Source organism: Anabrus simplex, chromosome 12 (assembly GCF_040414725.1).
Source record: "Anabrus simplex isolate iqAnaSimp1 chromosome 12, ASM4041472v1, whole genome shotgun sequence".
Taxonomy (NCBI): domain Eukaryota; kingdom Metazoa; phylum Arthropoda; class Insecta; order Orthoptera; family Tettigoniidae; genus Anabrus; species Anabrus simplex.
In genome coordinates, this window is record NC_090276.1 from 47,515,733 (window position 1) to 47,541,186 (window position 25,454).

Below are 25,454 nucleotides of genomic sequence, written 5' to 3' on the forward strand. Positions count from 1 at the left end.
CTGTCTAGCATACAAGTTTCCTGTTACACTTCCTTATTGTTGTAAATCTTGTGTTTGCAGCTTCAATATGTAGATATTATGATTGATTGTCTTTGAATGACTTATTTCTTTGAAAAACCATATCTTTTAAGCGTTCATTGTCATAACCACAAAGCAGACTTACAGAGAGCGGCCAATAATTTTTTAGAATGTAGATTACTTCCACAGACCTTACACGAGAGATGGGACACAAATGGGAATCAGAAGTGTACATCGCCAATTACCACTACGCTCATAAGCTGTCTAGCATACAAGTTTGCCGTTACACTTCCTTATTGTTGTAAATCTTGTGTTTGCAGCTTCACTATATAGATGTCATGATTCATTGTCTTTTAATGACTTACTTCTACCCCCTGTGAGTGGGGGACGCAGACGAAGAATACACCCACGGTATCCCCTGCCTCTTGTAAGAGGAGACTATTAGGGGTGACCAATGGTGCTTTTCCATCCATCCATTAGAACCATGAAACTCTTTGTGATTAGTACCATCACGCGGGGAACATCACGGGTCGCTTTTCCTTTCGCTTAGTACCACTATGTTAGGTACCAAATGGGTTTGTGATCAGTAGTAAACGAGAGCACGATGGCTTTTACAGTACCTGTGATTAGTAGCACTAGTTGAGCAATACCATTGGATGACGGAACCCATGGTTCTGGCTTTCCTATGATTAGTACCCACTATATGAGGAACACCATGGGATAGTACGAGTCCCTGTGGTTAGTACACTTAGGTGATGAACACCATAGGTTTGCGTTGCCTGTCAATGGTGCCACAATGTTCAAAACACAGTAGGTATGTAAGTAATACATGTGCGAATTTCATTACCTTTTGGTAGTACCATAATGTGTGGAATACCGCGAGTCTACGCTACTCTTGATTGGTACCGCAACATGACAAATACCATGGTTCTACTTTTCTAGCGATAAGTACCGTTATGAGGGGCCGATGACTTGGATTTTGGACTCCTTTCAACTACAAGCATCATTGTTTCAGTATCGTGCTATAGAGGCAGTCCCTTGGTCAGTAATACTATTGTGTTACGCCAGCTTCTGTGCATGTGAGGCACTGTGGGTCGGTTCCACTTATCGTTTTAAATTCATATCCATCCATTCATTCTTCGTCCTCACATTTTGAATTGTGGTCAGTGGAGTATTTGGGGTTTTTAATTTGTCATTTCATTGAATCTCATTTTATACCATGAGGGGCCGATGACATAGATGTTCGGCCCCTTTAAACAACAAGCATCAATCGTCAGTCGACTTATTTCTTTGAAGAACCATATCTTTAAAGTGTTCATTGTCGTAACCACAAAGCAGAATTACGCAGACAGCCAATAATTTGTTAGAATGTAGATTACTTCCACAGACCTTACACGACAGATGGGACACAAATGGGAATCAGGAGTGTACACCGCCAATTACCACTACGCTCATAAGCTGTCTAGCATACAAGTTTGCCGTTCATCATCATCATCATCATTTCCCTTTATCCAGCTGTAGTAGGAGCAAATATGGTTCCTCTCCATTTTCTTTGGTCTTTCCACCACTCTTCCTCCAACACTGTGTCCCAGTCCAGGTTTCTTTCTCTAATACTGCGTTGGATTGTGTCCGTCCATCTCAATCATGATCGTCCACGGCCTCTCCTTCCTTGCATTTGCACTTCCATCACCTTTTTTGGCATTCTTTCATCACTCACTCGCTTTATGTGCTCAAACCATCTTAGTCGGTTCTTCTCAATTCTATCATTCATTTTTCCACTCCAAATTCTTCCCGGATTTTCTCATTCCGTAGGTATAGAACTAAATTAGGCCACAACACTAGTTGCAAATAGAGGATTGTGGCAACATTTAGTAAATTCTCAGAGGCTTGCAGACTGAACGCTGAAAGGCATAACAGTCTATAATGATAATGTATGTATGTATGTATGTATGTATGTATGTATGTATGTATGTATGTATGTATGTATGTATGTAATGTATTATTTTGTCTCTTCTACTCTTCTGTATCATACTCCTCAAGAACTTCATTTCGGCTGCCTGTATTCGACACTCATCCTTCTTTGTCATTGTCCTAGTTTCTGCCCCGTAGGTGGTTATGGGTACGTAATACATCTTGTACATAGTTTCCTTTGCTTCCATTGGCACATCTTTGTCCCATAACATGTTTCTTACACTATGATAGAAACAACTTCCAGCTTGAATCCTCTTGCTAATCTCAGCATCCAGTCGAGCATTCTCCATTAATTCACTCCCCAGGTATTTAAATGTTTCCACTACTTCCAGGGGCTTGTCTGCAAGTCTAATTTGACCTTTCCCTTCTTTCTCCCCTCTAGTCATAACAAGGGTTTTACTCTTCTCTACACTTATTTTCAACCCACATTCTTCTATTTTCCCATTTACCACATCCAACTGTTATTGAACCTTCCTGTCGTCTTCTCCCCAAATCACAATATCATCTGCAAAATAACAACATCATGTTCATTTCTCTTCCTCCATATTCTGCTTTTGCTGTTCTAATGATGTCATCCATTACTATTGTAAACAGGATTGGTGACAGAACACTTCCCTGCCTCAGCCCACTAGTTATTTTGAACCAACTTGTCCTGCCAACAACAACATTCCTTGTACATTGCCATGATCATTTTTATTAGTCCCTGTCCAATTCCTTTTTGCACCAGACTGTCCCAAACTTTAGTCCTGGGGACACTGTCATATGCCTTTTCAATGTCAATGAATGTCATCACCATATCATTCCCATACTCCCATTGCTTTTCCATTAGCTGTCTCATAATGAAAATGGGCTCTATTTTTGACCTTTCACTTCTGAAACCAAACTGATTTTCCAGTATCTGATTCTCAACTCTCAACCTTATCCTACTTTCCAGTATTCTCTCCATTATCTTAGCAACATGGGATATTAAAGTAATTCCCCTGTAGTTCTTCAAAACTTTCTTATCACCTTTCTTGATAATTGGGATGATTATTCCTTTTTGCCAATCATCCGGGACCTCCTTATTCTCCCAGACAATCCTGAGAACTCGATATGTCCACTGCAGGCCTACAGCTCCAGCTGCCTTTATCATCTCCACTGAAATTTCATCTATTCCAGCAGTTTTTCCATTCTTCATCTTTCTTACTGCCATTTCAATTTCATTCACTGTAATTTCTTTATCCATTTCTTCATCAACTAATTGCCTTTCCTGGTCTTCCTATGAATGACTGTCATCAGTTCTTACGTTCAGCAATTTCTGAAAATACTCTCTCCATCTATTCCTTATTTCTTCTGGCTTTGTTAATATTATGCCACCTTCATCCTTCACAAATCTGGTGTTTACTTGATCTCTCTTTTTGTTTCTTAAGATACTATACAATAATATCTTGCTACCCTGCATATCATCTCTCAATTTCTGTGTGAATAAGGTCCAGCTCCTCCTCTTTTCTTCCTCCACTACTTTCTTGGTCAAATTCTTTGCCTCCACATATTTTCTTATACTTTCTTGAGTCTTAGATGTTTTCCATGCTTTCCATGCCATTTTCTTTTCCTTCTCATTAATCTTTACCCTATCATTCCACCAGTGTGTCTCTTTGTCCTTCACATTTCCTGATGTTCTACCACATACCTTTTCTGCACATCCAACCAGTGCTTCCTTAAATCTTTTCCATTCATCTTCAACACTCCCCACCTCCGTTCTGGGTACCAAGGGTATTATTTCCCTTTGAAATTCTTCTTGTATGCTTTTCTCCTTCAACTTCCATACTTTAATTCTTTTCTCTCTTCTTAATGGGGGTTTTTCAATCTTTCCCACTTTCAATTTTCCTACCACAACTCTATGATCTCCACCAAAGGCTTCTTCAGGCATAGCTGTAACTGTTCGGTCTCGTTTTCGAGTTGCTTACTCGTGTTGAACGAGGCCTAGCTCTTCCCACAGTCCACGAAATGTACTTCATTAAGTGCAAAGGGAAGGCCAACATAATGTACATTACATACTTCATTTATTCACAAAACTATTTACACTGTACAAAATATACATTAGGACGCCGTTGTCCATGATGTAGCACACCAAACACAATACCGTTACCCACACTAGTCCAAGTATCGGAACTCACTCACGCCGGTGAGGCGCATGACTCTGTCCCCCCTTCCACTGGGGCTGTAGCAGTCTGATTGTGTTGACCTCTGAAGGAAAAACAGACACATGGTGTTCTTTCTCTATGATTATATAATCAATCATGGTCTTTGTTCTTCTGTCTCTCCAACCATACCTTGTAATCTTCTGACTGTTCTTCTTCCTAAACCAGGTGTTTCCAACAATCATGTGGTTCCTCATGCAAAAATCCATCAACACCTCCACCTTCTGGGTTTACCTTTCCATATCCAAAGGGCCCTACATCTTCCTTTCCTTGTCTTTCCATTCCAACTTGTGCATTTAGGTCTCCCATCAATATCGCTTCCTTATCTTCTATCTGTCTCTCCACTTTCTCTAAAAAGTCCCCCAGATGTTCATCCATACAACCCGTTTGTGGGGCATACAACTGAAATAGATCTTTCACACCATTTTCAAAGTGGAGTCTCATCACCATCATCCTATCGCTGACGGATTTTGTATATTCCACATATTCTTGGATTTCTTTTCTAAGTATGATGGCTACTCCATTTTTTGCTGCAGGTCCTCCGCTGTAATACAGCCTGTATCCTTCTTTCAGAGGAATCTCCCCTGTATCCCTCTTCTTGGTCTCACACAGTCCAAGTATGGCTATATCTTTTTCTTTCACAAAGTCAACCAGTTCCTCGGTCTTTCCTGTCAGTGTCAGGATATTTGCTGTTGCAATCTTGATGAAGTTTGGTGCTGGTTCCCCATTTCTCACAGTTCCCCCAGCACCTGAAGAGGTGCGCATCGCTTTTAGCACGGGACGCCCTAACCTTTTCCGAGGCACCATATCTGCTTTGTCCATATAGGCTATTGTTACAATGGGCTCGCCACACTCAAAGGCATTTTATACCTACTGCCAGGTTCAAAATTAGGCCGCCCCTAACATGGAAACAGACGCCTTTCGTAGCCGCTCCTCTGGAGTACAGACGCTACGGGTTTGCCCCTTCCGCCATCTCCACCGTACCGAAGTCCACCTTCTCCGCCGTAGATGCCGTTGAGGTCTTCACTCGTAACCCTGAGTTGGGACCCATACCAGATGTTACACACTGGGCCAGTGTGCTCTGGGATTCACATAGGCAGGGGTGCCACTCCCTGGGTAGTGCTGCCTCCGAAGAGGGTCCCTACCTGCTACCATGAAGGAGTTTGCCGTTACGCTTCCTTATTGTTGTAAATCTTGTGTTTGCAGCTTCAATATGTAGATATTATGATTGATTGTCTTTGAACGACTTAATTCTTTGAAGAACAATATCTTTAACATGTTTCTTGTCGTAACCACAAAGCAGAATTACAGAGAGCAGCCAATAATTTGTGAGAATATAGATTACTTCCACAGACCTTACACGAGAGATGGGACACAAATGGGAATCAGAAGTGTACACCGCTAATTACCACTATGCTCATAAGTTGTCCAGCATACAAGTTTGCCGTTACGCTTCCTTATTGTTGTAAATCTTGTGTTTGCAGCTTCAATATGTAGATATTATGATTGATTGTCTTTGAACGACTTAATTCTTTGAAGAGCTATATCTTTAAAGTGTTCATTGTCGTAACCACAAAGCAGAATTACGGAGAGTAGGCAGTAATTGGTGACGCACACACGAAATGCTGTCAGTTGTGTACAGTTTTATATACAAAATATATACACATTATACACACAAACTGATAAACTGCCATCCTGACAAAACACAGAAGTTGAAGAAGGAAATGAAGACTGCAACACTTGCAAGTCAACCAACTACCAACCTGACAAAATCACAACATGTGTTCATACACTCAGCTAACGACTTTCACTACAAGTATTGCCTATCCCCTTCATATCCGTATCGATAAGTCAGTCTGATTATGTGGATTGATTAGGTGGAAAAACGTTGTGATTATTCCACTAAAAGTCTCGCTAAACAGCTTTACTCCCGAGACTACCTCTTTATATACAATGCCTGGCCAGGCTTTTAGAAAAGTATGACACAACATGTTTTCTCGTAATTTCTTGAGTCTCCAGTAAACTATTTACAAATGGATTGAATGTTCTGTAACTCTCTAGTGGCAAGATGAATTGTTCTGGACTATTACCGTGTGTTGCACAACATTACACTGGATTTATACATCATATAAATTATATACTATTAGTTACGAAGTCTTATATTAAATTAGGGGCCGATGACCTAGATGTTAGGCCCCTTTAAACAATAAGCATCATCATCTTACATTAAAGAAACTCATATTAATATACATACAGCAGACATGTCGTAACATACCAGTGTCTCATATCTTCCTAACCTCACATGTTTCGTTACGACCACGATTTATACCAATTAAAGTCCGTACATAACTACATAAATAATAATAATAATAATAATAATAATAATAATAATAATCAGCCCGCCTGGTGGCCTCTCCACGGTGCTCATATGGAGTGAAGGCATATGACTCTGTTGGTGGTGAGTCGTCGATCAGGTGGGGACGTTAAGCCTTGAACAGGCCCCTTTATTCGACAGGAGTAGGCTACATGCCGTCACTGGGTTTTACCCTCTCCCTTCCTACTATCATATATCACGTCATTCATTTCATCGCGTTAACTCCTCTGATGAGGTTGACGTCAGGAAGGGCATCTGGTCATAAAAACCCGCCACGACAAATTCATTTCACCTCATACGCGACCCTGTAGAGAAACGGGACAGGGGTTGGGCAAACGCAACACAATAATAATAATAATCATAATAATAATAATAATCGAGCTCAGTATTTTCATTATTTACCCATGGGTTAGAGAATTTTTTCCATGTTATACTAGTCCATTACACTCACATCATCATCAGTGTTTTTATTTGTTTGCATAAATGTAATATTTGAGCTTCTACTGAGGATGGCCTTTAGATAGGCTGAAACATGTATAGATATCGTCCCATCTGATATAGGTGGTTGTTTTGTATTGAAAAGGAGGATTATATGAGACTTTTTATTTGGAAAGTGATAACCGTCAATACGGAATGAGATTTAAACATGCAATTAATGAGGAAGTTACAGGATTGTGAGCGACTGCAAAAAGACCTCAACAGTGTTGTGAGTATGATGTTAAATGGGATGAAAAGTCAGGTTGTAAGTTTCACCAAGAAGTAAAATCCTCTCCGTTTAAACTACTGTATTGATAAGGTGAAAGCACCTTATGGGGATCGCTGTAAGTTTCTGGTGTTAAGATATTGAAAGTTATTCTTTGGAGGTAATCCAGAGCCGTATGTGGTCATGGGCCGTACGTGCCCGAGACCAGCGCAGCAAAAATGAAAAGGTCTAGTTCGAAAACGAGTTTTTAGAAAGCGCACACTTTCGTGGTATTCAGAAACGAAAGAAACCAACATGAATAGCAGAATTTTAGTTCCGCTTATGTGAAAGCTGTCGATAATAATATTATAAATACCACCACAATGTTGAAACACAGCCCCCTCGGTTCTGCATATAGGTATCAAGACGACTTTGAGCTGCAACTTGTTGAAGCGGGCGGTGAATCAACGCCACCTAGAGACAACCGCATGGTTTTGAGTGAATTGAGAAGGCCATGAAAGTGAAAGCCATTTTTATTCATTTTGTAGGAGAGTTATTTTTCGTGTTGTGTACCTGGCATGAATGATCGAAAACTATTATGGTAAGTGGCGCAAACGGAGGAGATCAGGAGGGAAAGTGAATTGTTCTCTCAAACATCAAAAATAGATCTTTCTTTCCACAGGATCCAAACTCTAACTCAAACAACTTCCTCTCGTGCAGTGACAAAAGTAAAAGTGATGGTACCGGTATAGAGAACTTGGATGAGTGTACGGCCACTTTTAGTTGCATTTCCATTGGTCTGCTGTTGAAAATGTAAGTGAAAATCGTTAATACAATCTAGTACCCAGAGAAGGTATTCTTAATACAAACGATTACCCTTATTTTTGAGTTATGAATAATGTTATTAGAGACTGGGGTCTAGTATGCTAAAATTGGAGTGGAACAGAATCAGACAATTAGCGATTTTTGACAAAAGTGCTGTTTGAAAGGAAGCATTTAAATGGAGACTTTATGAAACATGAATATCTGGTTTATTCCTACAGTCAACAATGCGTTTTTGTGCTCCTTGTATCCTTGTACACTTTTTGGAGGGTCATCCCAATTTGCAACAAATGGCTTCAGTGATGGCAGGCACGGAAATCAGTGGTTAACGGAACATGAGAATTTCCACTCTGATCGTGTTCATTTTTAAACGACGAGGTAGTGATTGTGCATAGCTGACAGTCTGCTCTCTCAGTTAGATTATTATTATTATTATTATTATTATTATTATTATTATTATTGTTTCGGTCTTCTATGGACCGTGCTATTTCAACTGCTTTCTCCTACTATCTTTCACATTTGCCCAGTGTTCCCGCATTCTTCTTTGGTGAGCATGCCTCCGTTCTTCCGTCCACTTCTTGCCGGTTTTCATTTTTGGTTTTGGCTGAAAAAGCTGTACTTCCCCAAGTTTCCTCTTCAAAGAGTCACCTTCCAAGATGTCCTCATGTGAGATCTATAATTCTTGTAAGTCTTTTTTCACCTATATAAACCAGATCCCTTTGGTGTCTTTCCCGTAAAGTAAACACAGATTCGATTGGACAGTCTTCCAGAGCTCATTCGTGTCCAAGTGGCCGTAGAGAGAGATTCTCCTTTTGCATATGGTGTCCTTTATCTTCTCCAAGTGTAGATACAGTTCATCGTTGTGTCGTCTTCTGTACTCTCCTTGTTCTTTGACCGGGCGAAAGATCTTTCTTAAAATCTTCCTCTCTTTGGCTTCCAGTTGTTCTGCCAAGACTTTCTTATTCATCGCAAGGCATTCTGATGCATATAGCACCTCCAGTCGAATAATGGTACAGTAGTGCCTGAATTTGGCCTTGAAGGAAATTATTATACAGTAGAACTCCGTTTATCCAAAATAAAGGGGGCGGAGCCACTTCAGTTGACGCATTTTTTTTTTTATGACACATGGTAAATATTTTTGGAAGTTAAATGTTGAAATAAACTGTATATTAACATTAAAATGTTTACATAATGACACTCGTTGTATAAAATCAGTGATTTTCTTCTGAATTTTCTTGGAGCAGCGCTGTCGTGAAGCTATGTCGTGCCACCGTTTAATCAACTATACATCAGCTGGTGTAGATTCATTGCTTTGTTCAAAAAAGCGCAAAGCAATCTGAAATAATGAAACAATTTCTTTTGCAATGGGGTACGAAAAACATTGGAACTATAATATAAAACAGCACGGCCAATGGAACGACCTTGGGTGAAAGAAAAATATGAATGCAGAAGAAGGGTCACTGGACTTCCCTGGTTTCCTAACAGAAGCTGCAGTATAGTCCGAGCAGCAAACAAGATGAAACTCCCGCAACTGAAGCAACGTTAACCACAGTCTGCATACTCTTCATGACAAATAATACAACAATAATAATAATAATGCAGTAATAGTAATAATTCCTGCTTGTTCAAGAAAAAATGTATCATGGAACGAACTAGATGGTAAGAAACTTTTGTTTTATGCTTTCTGGTATAAGTCATTATATAAAAATAGGTTTGCCTAGTAGCTCTCAGCACATATAGCAAGTTATTGACGGCTAAGAACGAGAGGGTAAAAACAAAATATTAAAATACAATTTTGCCAGAGCATTTCGGTTAAGCGGGGTTTTACTGTATTTTATTACTTAATGTTATTAATGTTTTATATTTTATCTTGGAGGCATTCTACTGTATTACTTTATTCATTATATAAAAATAATAGTAACTGCAGTTTTGTCTTATCAAGTTTAAGCAAGGGAGCGCAAAATTATTTGGGCCCAGAGACGTTGTAGTAGTTAAATTCGGCCCTAGGATAATCACATTAACGACGATGTAAATGAAAGTTAAAAGTTACAGACCTCACCATGTGGTTATAAGGTGTATTTAGGGATTCTAGTAATTTTGTAAAGGAGAGACCCCATTTAGAGTGTGACTCCAGTTTATGGGACCCAGACCAGAATTATTTGATTCAAGAACTGGATAAGATCCAAAACAAAGCAGGACGATTTGTTCTGGGTGATTTCCGACAAAAGAGTAGTGTTACGAAAATGTTGCAGAGTTTGGGCTGGGAAGACTTGGAACTAAGGAGACGGACGAGCTGTTCAACTAAGCAGAATGTTCTGAGCTGTTAGAGGTGAACTGGCAAGAAATGACATTAGTAGGCGAATAAGCTTGAGCGGACTTTCTAAAAGTAGAAAAGATCATAATAATAAGAACAAAAGTTGGAATTTAAGAGGACTAATTGGACCAAATATTGGTTTTTGGGAAGAGGAATAATTTATCAAGGGAGATGTTTGATAAATTGCCATTGAACACCATGGGTTTGCGTTGCCTATGAGTTGCGCCATTATGTGAGAACCACCATACGTCTGCATTACCTGTGCGAAGTACAATACTTGTGAGTAGTACCATAATGTGTGGAACACCATGAGTGTACGCTACTTTTGATTAGTACCGCAACATGACATATACCATGGCTCTACTTTACTAGCCATAAGTACCGTTATGAGGGGCTGTTGACCTGGATTTTGAACCCCCTTTAGACAACAAGCATCCTTCATTCAGGATTGTGCTTTAGAAGCAGTCCCTTGGTTAGTAATACTATTGTTTATGATAGTTTCTGGGTCAGATCCACTGATAGTTTTAATTTTATATCCATCCATTCATTCTTCATCATCACGTTTTTTTATTCTGGTCAGTGGATGATTTTGAACTTTTAAATTGTCATTACATTTTGTCTCATTTCGTACCATTAGGGGCTGATGACCTAGATGTTAGGCCCCATTAAACAACAATCATCATCATCATCATCATGAAGCTTCCAGTTAAAAATTTAAAAAATTAGAAATTGCAGAAATAACTTAATGACTTAACATCTCTTTGATATGTACCACATGTAGTGGACAGAACCTAGTAACTTGAAAGTTTATTTTGAATAAATAGGCTTATTTTTAACGCTTTAAAGTTATACTTAATCCATTTGATTCATTTGACAAGCTGAGGTTGCACGCAGTGTTGTAGGCGTGAATGAAATGACGAGCTCAGGTCGCACTGAGGCAGTGACTCGCTTACATACTAAGATTTCCTTTGTAAAGTTCTCACAATACATACTGTTACGAAATAGAGGAATGTACTCTTGGCAAACAATGCTGTCCATATTTTTGTGACAGTGGGATTGTTGAACAGCAATTTATTTTCATCGATATTCTGTATTCATTATGCAGTAGAACCGGCATTGTAGTAATGATGGCGAGAGTTTGGAAGCGCTTGTAGACAGTGTTTTAGATAGCAATTCTAGCAGTAATGACATCTGAGAAACAAATCAGAGTTGGAGGGTAGTGAAAGTAAACATAACTTCAGTGCAGAGAGCATGGCAGAACATGAGAGTGAAAGTGCCATGCCAGGTAATTCAAAACATGTATGACCCCCTGTGGGTGGGGGACGCCGATGAAGAATACACCCACGGTATCCCCTGCCTGTCATAAGAGGCGACTAAAAGCCCCACGGGCTCTCAACTTGGGAGCGTGGGTTGGCGACCTCGGGGCCCTTAGCTGAGTCCTGGTGTTGCTTCCACTTACTTGTGCCAGGCTCCTTACTTTCGTCTATCCTGTCCGACCTCCCTTGGTCAACTCTTCTTCTTTTCCGACCCCAACGGTATTAGAGCATTCGAGGCCTAGGGAGTCTTTCATTTTCACACCCTTCGTGGCCCTTGCCTTTCTTCATCCATTATTTCATTTGTCGAAGTGACGAATATCTTCTTTTTTCTCTCTCTACCCGCTGTGGGTGGGGGACGCCGACAAAGTATACACCCACGGTATCCCTGCCTGTCATAAGAGGCGACTGAATTAGAACCATAAAACTACTTGTGATTAGTACCATCCCGCAGGGAAAACCATGGGTCGCCTTTACTTGCGAGTAGTACCACTATGTTAGGTACACAATAGGTTTGTGATTGGTAGCAGCAGAGAGTGGTTCACTGTGGATTTCCAGTACCTGTGATTAGTACCACTATATGCTGAACACCATGGGCTTACGTTGCCTGTGATTTGTACCATTAAGCGAGAAACCCCACGGGTCTCGGCATTGCCTGTGATTAGTACCACTATATGAGCGACACTGTTGGTCTGCGTTGCTTGTGATGTACCCACTATGTGAGGAACACCACGGGATAGTACGAGTCCCTGTGATTAGTACTCCTATGTGAGGTGCACCATGGGTTTGCATTATGTGAGAAACACCATAGGTCTGTGTTACCTGTACAATGTACAATACTTGTGGGAAGTACCATAATGTTTGGAACACCGTGAGTTTGTGCTACCTTTATTAGTACCGCATTTGAGAAATACCATGGTTCTTACTTCCCTAGCGATAAGTACCATTATGGGGGATGTTGACCTGGATATTGAACCCCTTTAGACCACAAGAATCATCGATTCAGGATTGTGCTTTGGACGCAGTCCCTTGGTCAGTCATATAGTTTCTGGGAAGGCGAGAGCATTGCGGGTTGGATCCAATGATTGTTATAAATTCATTTTCATCCATTCATTCTTTATCACCACGTTTTTTAATTCTGGTCTGTGGATGAATTTTGTACTTTTAAATTGTCATTGCATTTTGTTTCATTTCGTACCATTAGGGTCCGATGACCTAGATGTTTAGGCCCCTTTAAACAACAGGCATCATCATCAGCATCAAAAACATGTATGGCTTGTGATGCAAAAATGGTAGTGGGGATAATAATGACAATAATTCTGATATATAGCCACTTTGTGGATACAGTGGTATTTCAGAAATAAGAAAAAGAGTCCGATCCACCATCCGAACTTGCAATGATTTTAGAGTCATTCAAGGACTGAAGTATGGGTAGGTCTTAACTTTCAATGACATGAATGCAAAATATTAGTGCATCTTCAATAGTTAGTATTTTATGATTTTGTACGAATCGTAAACTCAAACTACTGGCAAGCATGTTTAATCTGATTCCGTAGTCAACAATGTGGCCATTTATTGCGACTTCAATGTGATAACAATGGATGCCGCTCTACCGCAGTCCAGGTCTCTCCAGCATGCTGGTGCGGCACGGAAGAGAGCTACCCCAGTAAAATTCAAGTCGCTTGGTTGACGCATGGGAAGGCGTTGGCCTCGCTCGAGTTTAATAGCTTCTTACGGCAGCGGAGCAGCTAGCTTGGGTACATGTTAGTTGCAAAAGTTAACACTCAAAGTGTTCAGTGCCGCACACCAGAGGCAACAAGAAAAAAGAACAGTATAGCCACTAGCACATAATCTTGCTGATGAAATTGCCATTTTATGAAGTCAGTTGTAATCAAAGTATTTATTTTATTTTGGGATTTGGGCACGTATGAAGTTTTTGGGAGTGATTCATTGATGGCAGATGTAGAGTATATTTTTGGATCCACGCGGAAAAATATTTAGGTTGCACAGCATTAGCACAGACCCAAGCGCGAAGTAAAATAATTTTGTATTTGGTTGTTCTGTACGAGTGGGTTTGCCAGTAATGGTGGTATATTGTGAATTTCCATAGCGTTCCTCTTGGATTTTAGGTGAAGTTTTCACGTGTCCTTAGCATTCTTCATGAATACAACAGTGGTAAACATCATGAGGAATATTTTCCCTTGTTTGTCGTTGCTGTACCTACGCTCAGTAAGCGAGTGAAACTGTAAAACTTCAGTGACGGTAAAATACCTGCTAAATGTTGCTCATTCAGTTTAGGTTAGGCTTTTTGAGTTAAAAAACAAAAAGTTAGTCCCAGTATGTTTCCATGAAAACCATGACTATACTATTTCAAAGCATCAGCGGGTGAAACTGTAAGTACATTGTTTTAAATCTACTGTAGCTTAATTTGATTATGATGGTGCTGTCACTGCCAGAAAATATGTGCGAGTATGTGGTTGAAAATATTCTTATTCAAGTGAGTTATAATTTCACGAGTCCTTTAGTACCTAAATTGTTGTATTTGTTTATTAATTTAAATTCTCTGCTCTGCTTGCTTTTTATATTTCAACTTAGTTATCAAGTGAGTTTTAATAGTAATGTTGTTTAGAGAAAGTGGTGGAGCTGCGATTGCTTTCTTATGATTTTTGCAGCTGGGGTAACGAATGTGTTCACCGCACGCCACTGGATGGCAGAGTACACAAATGCACTGTATGGCTGTTGATAATGCTGCCCTTGTGTTGCTTTTGACCAAGAAGGTCCTCAGAAAAAGAAGAAAAAAACATTCTTTGTTAAAACATATTGCGCTCTATTTTAAGTTGCTGACAGAAAACAGTGTGCCTGTGAGTTGCCAGGGGTTGATGCAATAACCTGAGAGGGAGTCATAATTTTACACTTGCTTTAGTCAGTGGATGACAACTAGAGCATTCAGTGTATGAACCATGTTCAATGTGTGTCATGATTAGTTTTGAACTTGTTTTATGTGTGTGACTGAGTGAGTGTATGTGTAAGGGATGTTTCTGTTTTTTTTTCTCTGAATCATTATTCACCAAATGAGCTAATATTATGTTGTTCTCAAAATAAAAAATATATATTATAATAATTTTTAACTAACAGAACATTGTAAAATTGTTTACCGTAGTTAATGTTAACTACTCCTCCATAACAGTTATATGTGTGATTTTATTTTACTGCCACACTTTATTCTAATTTCTTTGTATTTTGCTTTAACAACAACAACAGCTGTTGCCTGAATATGATTTTTAAAATTTAGTTTGTGGTAACAAGGTTGCTTGCGGGTTGCTGAGGACTGTTACCAAAATTTAAAAAAATGACTTTCACACCCGCAGATCTAAAAATCATGGGAATAGAATCAGCTTTTGCGTGGTTAGGCTGTGTTTGTTTGCAGAGTTTTGCCTCGACATGCCATTTGGGCTCATCAGTTGGATTGGCATGCTCCTCCAAGACTATGCTTAGCAGTGGCAGACCAACTGCGTGGTCCCGCTGTGTTAGAAAATAGGGACTGCTGAACTGCTAAAGCAGAAGTGAATTCTCCATTTTCAAAAATATGTACTCCCCATGGAGATGCACTTCCAAAAAATGGCTTTCATGGCCGCAGATCTAAAACCACCCAAAAGCTGGTTCTATTCCCGTAATTGTTACCAAATTCTTTAGCAAATTTTGTGCCTCTTTCAGTCTACAGTAAGAACAAAATTAAGACAAAACATAGCATTGCTGGCTCTAAAAGGCTCTCTTCAGATTTTGAGAAATAATTTGTGTAATTCTCATTAAACATAATTCATCAAAGTACTATTTTTACAATTTAAGTTACAAAATTTGTATGGTATGTTTTTACAAATGGCAACCCATAATATTGGGAAGCAATCATAATCATTTCCCTTTATCCAGCTGTAGCCGGATAGGGGCAAATATGGTTCCTCTCCACTTTCTTTGGTCTTTCTACCACTCTTCCTCCAACACTGTGTCCCAGTCCAGGTTTCTTTCTATAATACTGCATTGGATTATGTCCTTCCATCTCAATCGTGGTCGTCCATGGCCTCTCCTTCCTTACGTTTGCATTTCCATCACCTTTTTTGGCATTCTTGAGTCGGCTCTTCTCTATTCTATCATTAATTTTGAACCTGGCAGTAGGTATAAAATGCCTTTGGGCATGGCGAGCCTGTCGTAACATTAGCCTATATGAACAAAGTAGATATGGTGCCTCGGAAGCAATCATAAATTAATTAATAATTGTTTGGCCTCACCTACCATGTGCAAACTTTAATTTGATGCTATTTGGCTGCCTCCTTATCAGTTTCATTCTATTTTATGCCTACCAGATGGCACATTAAACAGAATCTCTCTTAGGCGTGTATGGCTGAGTTTCAAATGAATTTTGTTGGATAGACACCAAATGTGTCACCAAAGACCTTTTACATACCAACATCGTACGACATGGAGTGTCAAATGGACATTTTTCCCGCCCTTCAAGAATTCAAGTAATTCTGCCAGGTTTGAACCCTTAGGATCTAGAGACCAATGCTCTACCACTGATCCACGGAAGAAAGTAATCCACCTGATAGCCGCCCCTATTAGGGAATCGAAAGATCAGCCTCCTAATCAGTTCGTATGAACAATATTTCTATTTTATTTATTTTTTTAAGCAGGACTTGAGTTAAAACTCAAGATTAAAATTGCCAACTATCAGGTGGATTTTCTCTTTCAGATTTCATTGGAAAAAATAAAATCCAATACATGGTACTTCATATCACAGAGTACAAATGGTGTCTAACAATCAATCACCAATGAATTTTTTTAAGGTGGCCTTATACACTATTTTTTAGAAATTTCACTGTTTTTAAAAAATCCATTTTGTAGGAAATTTTTTCTAGTTTAAAAAAATGTATGGTTCATAAATATACCATTAAACTTTCATGTCAAAATAAATTTACTGTAAGAGGGCGCAATCGTTCTGACTGACAGCTGTCATGTCTGGCGTATCAGCAGATCTATACAATTCCTTTCGAGCCTAAACTGACTTTCGCTTTCTCTTTCCCACTGGTTTCCGTCAAGTAGCATATCGTTCTTCATTTGTATCATGTTAGTGCATGTGCATTCCACAAGAATGCAACACCTGTCTGTGTTTTGTGAAAGAAAAAACATTCCAAACTTCTTGTGTGTTAGTGTGTATTCATTGATATAATGGGTTCCAGTTCAAGAAATAGTGCTAAAGGGAAAAGGAAGTTCTGTGGTAATCAGTATTTCTCTAATGCAAATAATAACACTGATAATGTGAGTGCTACGGGTGAAAATACAAATGAACAAGAACAACATAACCTAGGTGCTTCATATAGAAAATTATCAACTGATGAACTTAGCGAGAAATTTAGTGGTGATGAAAACTGTAATTTTATACTATTTCATTTACACTCCCTACAAATGTTACTGGCTATGGTAGCCTGTTCTGAGTGCTGCAATTCTAATGTTATTTCTATAGTGCAAGACGAGTCATTGTGAAAGGGTTGGGCTTCAAAACTGGCCTTGTGTTGTAAATTTTGCGGTCACATGACAGATTACATGTACACATCTCCTAAACAAGGCCAAGCTTATGAAGTGAACAGAAGAATGGTATATGGTATGAGGCAAATTGGATGCGGTTATGCTGAAGCAAAAACGTTTTCATCAGTGATGAATATGCCACCACCTCCAAATCCCAATTCTTATCGTAACCACAGTAAGGAACTATGCAGAGTAGTTACTGAACTTGGCAATGAGACAATGAAAGAAGGAGCAAATGAGGTCAGAGAACTTATTGGGGAGAATGAAGTAAGTGTGGATAGTATCTGGATGAAGCATGGTTTTTCTTCCCTTTTGGGTGTCGTCACTTCTATCTCAGTGGATACAGGCAAAGTGTTGGATACAGAAGTTTTATCCAAGGACTGCTTGGGTTGTAGGAAACATGATAAAAATGACCCAGCACATCTCTCCTGGAAAGCAGATCATGCTGTTTATTGTGATATTAATTATAAAGGCAGTTCTCCTAACATGGAACCTGTTGGTGCAGTTAGAATCTTCATGCGTTCCAAGGATACAAGGCAACTCCAATATACTCGCTACTATGGTGATGGTGACTCAAAAAGTTATAAATCTGTTATTGAGGCTGACCCATATAATGGTAAAACTATTACTAAAATGGAATGCAGAAACGTTTAGGCACTGCTTTGAGAAAACTCGCTACAGATAAAAAACTTGGTGGCAAAGGCAAACTTACTAAAATTAAAATTGAAAAACTGCAAAATTATTTTGGTATAGCTCTTAGAGAAAATACAGAAAGTGTAGCCAAAGTGATAAATGCTATATGGGCCACTTTCTATCATCTTGCAGCAAGGAAAGATTTTCCTACCCACCACAGATGTCCACCGAGGGAGAATAGTTGTCTAGTTACCAGAGGTCAAAGGCCAAGGGAGAACTACATGCTTACAAAGTCAAAGAAGGCATCCCTTTTGATATTGTGCAGGAAGTGAAACGTATTTATGAACGGATCACTGCTCCTGATGTGCTTGCTAAGTGTATGCATCACAAGACACAAAATAATAATTTGTTCAATGGCACCATTTGGCTGCGGTGTCCGAAAACCTCCTATGTTGGTCTCACCACATTAAAACTATCAGTAATGGATGCTATATGTCACTTTAATTGTAGAAGATGAATAGAGCTTCAGGTAATGAAAAGAATGAAAATAATTCCTGGAAAGTACATGTTCAGACCAACTTCTTATTTCAACATGTGCCAGGAAGTCTACTCCAGAAGGAAAGACTAGAAGGAGGTACGTCAGAGCCCGGAAAAAGATGAAGGAAGACCATACAGCTTCCAAGGAAGGACCTGTGTGTGTCCCAGGAGGTTTCTGATGTGATCAAAACAGAATGTGAGTGAAGACATACTAAGTAAACTCTAAATGCGATTTACTCATTAATTTTTTTTTTTACATTTGAAGTCGTTCAAAGTGCTTTAACTTTTGTCAAAGAAATGGTATCTGCTTGATTTTTATTTCAAATTAAAGCTAATGCATGTATCTATGTTCCCTAGCACTAAGAAAATGATATTCATAAAAATGTAATTTTAACAACATTTTAAACAATTTTGTTAAACAAAATTTCAAGAAACGTAAATTGTAATTTAATTTTAAAACTCTTGCTTGTGACTAATTCAAACAAAAGTGGTAGGGAACATTCCCCATGTAAGTTAGATTGTTTTTGTTAAAGTTTCATGGATTTTGGTTTTAAAATGTGAGAGATAGGAGACTTTAAGTACCCCAGTGTAAATAGCAACAAATATTTTTTTATAAACAATTAAAATAAAATTTGTGTAAAATGAACTTCAAAATTTCTTAGTTTGATCATGATTAAACAACAGAAAAATTTAACATTGCTAGAAATTATTCCTAGTGTATATGGCCACCTTAATGCAGATTCCACTATGGTCCGAATAATGGTGTCTGGGATTTTGTTTATTCTTTGAAAGTTCAGTGTCCCTTTAGGAATTCTCTTTCTAGCGCCAATCGTAAGGCCAATGACTTCCAATTTTGTAATATCATACTTCTTTCCGAGATCCTCAGTGCATGGTTCATATACGGCCTTTATCTCCTTCCATACCAATCGATGCTGATGTTCATTTTCCTCCAATCTTATAGTAGGATCAATCTCCATACCTGTACTTTATGCCCAGTCAATGGCAACAATTTCAGCTCATCTTGTGGATCCATTTGTGGAAAGGCATCATATTTGTTCATAGAGTCCATGTGTTGTTGTTTCCGGAGGCTTCCAGCAATCGTGCAAACTGTATTGTGCCAATTGATTATCATCAGCTCTCCCTTACGACAGAACCCTGATACATGAGGTAAGGTTTCAAACTCGTCACATCTTCTGCAAGATTACAGCTCCTTCCAGGGAGAGATTGAACTGGAATTACATTACAGTTCATTTTAATTGCTTTTGTCCATACCTCTCTTAATACTGCTCCAAGCATTTTCTTTCTTCAAGTGGGAAAAGATGGTAACGTGCACCAGCTTCTAAAGGAATCTTCACGGAGTACTTTTTGGATGAGCTTGGAAGAGGGTTTTCGAGATGTTTAACTTGTTCCTTGCCAAGTGGCAAGCGTTCAAGGCAATTGGCGATTTCAGTACAGAGCTCTCTAGTGGCTTTGATGTATGGGCTTCTCACACACATCAGCCTTTTGGAAATATTTATATGCTGAAAGCTTCCTGCTGAGCTTTGAAAATGTCAAGTCCCCTAAGACTGCGTGGTGCGAAAATCATTGCACCTGGGGCACCAGTAGGTAATACAGTCATTTCTTTAACGGAGCTCTTTATAATTTCATAAGTGTCACCAAGAAATTTCATTGTTAGGTTTTTAAGTGGTGTACACTGGAATAGAATAAGATAGTCCTTGTAAAGGTAAAAGAAAGAAATATTTATGAGGGACTGTTCCAATGGATTTTTGTGACAATACTGCCTAATTCAGAACTAGCAATGATTTGAAATATTGTCCAAGCATGCTGCAGTAGTTAATGAACAGAATGATCGAAAGTCACTCCACATGCCTGTGTAACTAAGTTTCCCCCATAGGCAGAATGCACGTGGCTTCACTGACTGCCAAGAGCATGCGGATGGGTGCATACACATCCTTCGATTGCAGTGTTAGGGAATGCATTGGATTTGTAGATACAAGTCACACAATATGAAGTAATTATAATAAAAGAATTAATAAATCATCCGAAGCTCATCCATTTACAGATGATGTTGAAAATGTTAATCATTTTCTTGCAGAGAAAAATTCACTTGCCTTTACTTTATTGCCAAACACTGTGATGAATGTTTTTCTCATCACAGTGTGTATGTAATTCATTATTGCTCTTTTCAACTCATTAATTAATGATTTTTTATTTTTTTACAATTTGCTTTATGTCGCATCGACCCAGATGGGATAGTAAAGGGCAAGGAGTAGGAAAGAAGCGGCCGTAGCCTTAGGACCTCGGTTCTGTTTTGTTGGTTTTTGGAACCCAAGGTAATGATCAATAGGGACAGGCGGGGACATTCGTATTGCGACGTTAGAGGTGAAATTCTCGGATCGTCGCAAGACGGACTGAAGCAAAAGCATTTGCAAGTATGTTTTCATTAATTAAGAACGAAAGTTAGAGATTCGTAGGCGATTAAATACCGCCCTAGTTCTAACCATAAAATCGATGCCAGCTACATCCGCCGAAGCTCCTCCGAATACTCGGCGGTCAGCTTTTGGGTTCTGGGGGAAGTATGGTTTCAAACCTGAAACTTAAAGGAATTGACAAAAGAGCATCACCAGGAGTGAAACCTGCAGCTTAATTTGACTAAACATGGGAAACCTAACCAGGCCTGGACACCGGAAGGATTGACAGATTGAGAGTAAGGTACAGCATTTGCCTGGTGTGAAAATGGGAAATGTGCTGTACAGTGGGGTTCGAACCCACTATCTCCTGAATGCAAGCTCACAGCTGCGCGACCCTAACCGCACAGTAATTACCACTCGGTAATTAATTTATTAATTAAATCACGCACAGTATCACAATGCAGCAGTTTTGAACCAGTGAACTGCACAACAAACATTTCTTACACTTTCACAATGTATTGTCCATGTTCTTCAAATATATTTTCCTCTAGAAACGCACGTTACTCTATAGAATACATTTGCATGTTACCTTCAGTCACAACCATGTCGAAACTCGCTAATACCTGCACAGGGGTAACGTTGTGATAAGCCGTCTGCATCCGCAAGAATATCTACCTTCTCCACAGCTGTAAGCAGCTACAAGGTGTGGAAGAAGTTCACAATCACCCAGGTTAATATTCAAAAAGAATTATGAAGGTTCCACCTATTCAGTACTTAATATCTACTCTTCAGCTAAATTCAAATAATTTTTTGTACAAGTTAAAATAACTTAAATGGACACATTACTGTATTCTGTAAACTGTGTAGTTGTTCATTCAATTGTTTGCTGATTATAACTTAAATTTCTACATTTAAACATCAGGTTCCATACTGACTTAAAAAGAACATACTTTATAAGACCGAAAGATTGCAGAGATTGCCTCTTCCAGGTACCTTTCAACTGTCAGTTAATCTAGGATCTGTTCATCGAATGCGTTCAACTCTTCAATGAATTTTTGACAAAGTTTTTATACAAAAATGTTTTAAACAAACAACCACACAATTTATACAATAATGTGTCCATTTATTTCATTTTAACTTGTACAAAATATATATCCTAATGTGTATATCCTGTTTTAAATATGTCATTGCCATGTGATTAAAATAATTATTTACAGTCAGCTTGAAGATATTGGGTACATGGCAACACCTACTGTAGTTGCCAAGAGTGTCTAGATACACATGCTTGTTCAAGTTCACGGTCATTTGAATGACTGGGCCCAAGTTGTGGCACAAAATAAAACATCTCCAGATCATGATGGAAGCTGACGGGAACGACCTGGGGAACACAGCCAGACACGGGGAGAACCTCAGCACTAGCATTATGTTACTCGTCAGCAGAGTACGCTTGCCCAGTATGGTACAAATCTTGCCATACCAAAAAAGTACGCATGGCAATTAACGAAACATATTAAATGATCACAGGCTGTCTGAGACCTACACTGCGAGAAAAATTATACTGTCTTGCTGGCATCGCACCTCCTGATATCCAGTGTGAGGTAGTAACCTGCCTGCAAGCACCATTACGGTTAATTTTATGCAAAAGTTTCTTGAAGACTGCACAGAAACTTGAAGGAACACAACAGCAAGCAAGACTCATCTTGTGGCAAGTTAGGGTTGAGAATGTTGGGGAATAGAAAACACCTCATGAAGAATTACCAGCTGGACATATGGAGTACTGGATGACTTGCTCTGCACTGGGTGTTACTAGGTGCAAGACCAATTTGCACAACTCGGGATATTTGGTGAATTCTGTTTTGTGTGGCCATGGTGAAGTGCAGACCATAATCTCTGTCCTGCCACGTGTACAGAGAAAGAGCTGCTTGAGGTAACACGGAATGCATTCGACGTCGTTAATTTCTGGTGCACCACAATCTGAACCTTGGGTGTACAGTTTATTTTTCTCAGCATCTTATAGAAATTTTTTGTATATCTTTTTATAAATGTAAATCTGTTTTTTACATGATATAAATAAATAAATCACAGGCCTAAATTCTGCTTGAACCCCCCCCTCCCCCCCACTTTCCACACTTCTTACCAGCTTTTTTTTTTTTTTTCAATTACCTGAGCTTGGCATTTTGTATGGACTTAGCACATTTTTATGGACAGACGCCTTTCCTTCAAAAGCACAACTCATCAGACCACACTACGTGTTTCCAGTATCGGTATTCTGGAGCCCATTGAAGATGGGCAAATTTTTGCTCCGCTGTGAGCAGTGACTTCTTGTGTGGTACTCGACTCCAAATGTTCATTACATGCAGTTCCCTTCTCAGTGTTCTTTCAGAAATTGTTTGATTCACAGACGGCAGCAATTAGTGTCAAGTTTTGAAACCAGTTTTCAGTGTGACACTTGATTCTAGTCCCCTGGGCTTGGTTCCTTTTGCAACAACAGTTCTGAGGCCATGTTCATCATTCTTTGTTGACACGTTGGACAATCTTCATTGAAACATGAACAAATCGGGCAACTTCATTTCCTGTAAACCCATGGGCACATCCAAGCACAACAGCTATTTTTTGCCATACCCTTGCATCGACCATGGTCATGCATCAGCAGCGAGGGATCATGTAGGCAAGTGGTACCACAGCTATATCGACATACATGGAATCAAATGTGAAAATTCTGTATTTTCCAGCTAAGACCACACATCTGGCTAGCTATACAGGGACCAGTGTTCATTCTTGAGAGGACGACTAATTTTTTGTTTGGAGGGGGGTTGCTACTTCTTCAGTGCAATTAACAAGATATCACTCTCTTACAGAGTTACCAGTTCAGCATCAGAGAACAGCTGTTGTAAAGAACATCCTCCTCCTTGAAAGAAACCATATACATTGTAGATGATAAGTCAAGTTGTTACTTACATAGTATTGCTCATAGTGTTAAGGACTGAAAGAAAATCCACACTGCCCATCTCCATCTATCCTAAGCCCCCACTGTTATTTCCATGCAAGTCTGATATGCAATAACATTACAGAAGTATTTTCCTTTTGTCTAAACTTACACTGAGGTATTGGATATATTGTTATAATTTTGCTGAAAAATAAATCTGTCTTCATGCAGTTTGAAACCTTATAAAGAGTGAACTGGAGATTTTTTGGTATTATGTACAAAATTTAGCATATTTTGAATGTGTTGTATTTGCTATATTCCATCTCGGTCTTCAATTATAGTATGAGTTCTGATAGAAGATTTTTTTTTTAGTGTATCATTGTCCAGAATCTCGTTTACTTCATAAATGTGACAAAATGACGTACATGCAGGGTGTGACAATAAGTTACGACCAAACATTCAGGGCGCATTCCTCACACGTAGAAGAAGAAAATATGTTATATGGACATGGGTCCGGAAACTCTTTATTTCCAAGTTAGAACTCATTTTCTACAACTCTACACTAGGGAAACACACAGGAACAGAACCTTCCAGCATGCCACATGAAACTCTCTCTTAGGCTGCCTTCACACGTACCACTTTGCAACTGCAAAAATGTGGTTCTTGATGGTTCAGCTGTAGTTGCAATCAACCACCTCTTAACTGCAATTATGTGGTTCTTTGTGGTTATTTGAAGTTCGTATCGACCTCAAGCCAACCACTCTACACCCCCATAAGTACACAGTACTGAAATGGATTTCTAAGAGGAAGCATTGTTACTGCTTTACATCGACGATCCATCCTATTATAGAAAACAGGAGCAAAAGTCATTTTCATTTACTATATCAGTCCTTAAGATTGTACGATTACAAGTTTTTAATTATTTACTTAATAATAGTAATAATAATTAATTAATAGAGCAGAAATACGTATCACCTACTGGAAACGACTGAAGTGAATGGGTGTGCATGCCCAGGGGCGTTGCCAAGAGGGGTTTATTGGGGGGTTAGAACCCCCCATGGAATTTTTACAAAATAAAATTAACAGAAACTGACAATAAACGAGTGAAAGTCGACTAATGGGTTGGCTCTTTGCAACATTCAAAGAGACATAACACCTATCTGCGTCGGTGCAACGTAAAGCAAAACTTGTAAATTTAAAAATAAAAAATAAAGTGGAAATGAAATTACCCTGGTGCAATAATTGTAAAACCAACAGATGTCTTGAATCAAATTTCTAAGGAACATCGAAAGTTGGATTTTCGATTGTAATCTGAACATACCATTCACTGTAAAACTGTTGACTTTGATCATATGGTTCTTGTTCTGTATTTTAATGTAAGATTTTGTGGTGTACTTGTACTGCAATCTGGATATCAACATAATTCACTTGTATCAGTGTCCTTATAATGAAACCCATGCTGCACACACCACACACACAAAAGCACCTTCATTATGTTCCATCATCGTTTTGTATCTATAACCCCCCGCCCCCGGTCGATCCTGGCTACACTACTGTGCACGAGGTTCACAGCGGTATCACTGCCATGTGGTTGGCATGTGTTTGCAAAGTGGTGCGTGTGAATTGCGTTCGACCACTGCCAGCGACGTTTTTGTGGGTGATAATCACCCACAGATTGCGACAGTGGTTGAACTTG

General features: G+C 39.1%; 1 protein-coding gene across 1 annotated transcript in view; it reads left to right on the plus strand.

Moving 5' to 3' along the window:
- LOC136884341 (dipeptidyl peptidase 9) overlaps nt 1-22,935 on the plus strand; it is a 143,145-nt gene extending 120,210 nt beyond the window's left edge. Inside the window, exon 19 of the mRNA XM_068229935.1 lies at nt 22,050-22,935. The gene's annotated coding sequence lies outside the window, so the exon portion shown is untranslated. The remainder of the gene's footprint in view (nt 1-22,049) is intronic.
- The last annotated feature ends 2,519 nt before the right edge of the window (nt 22,936-25,454 follow it).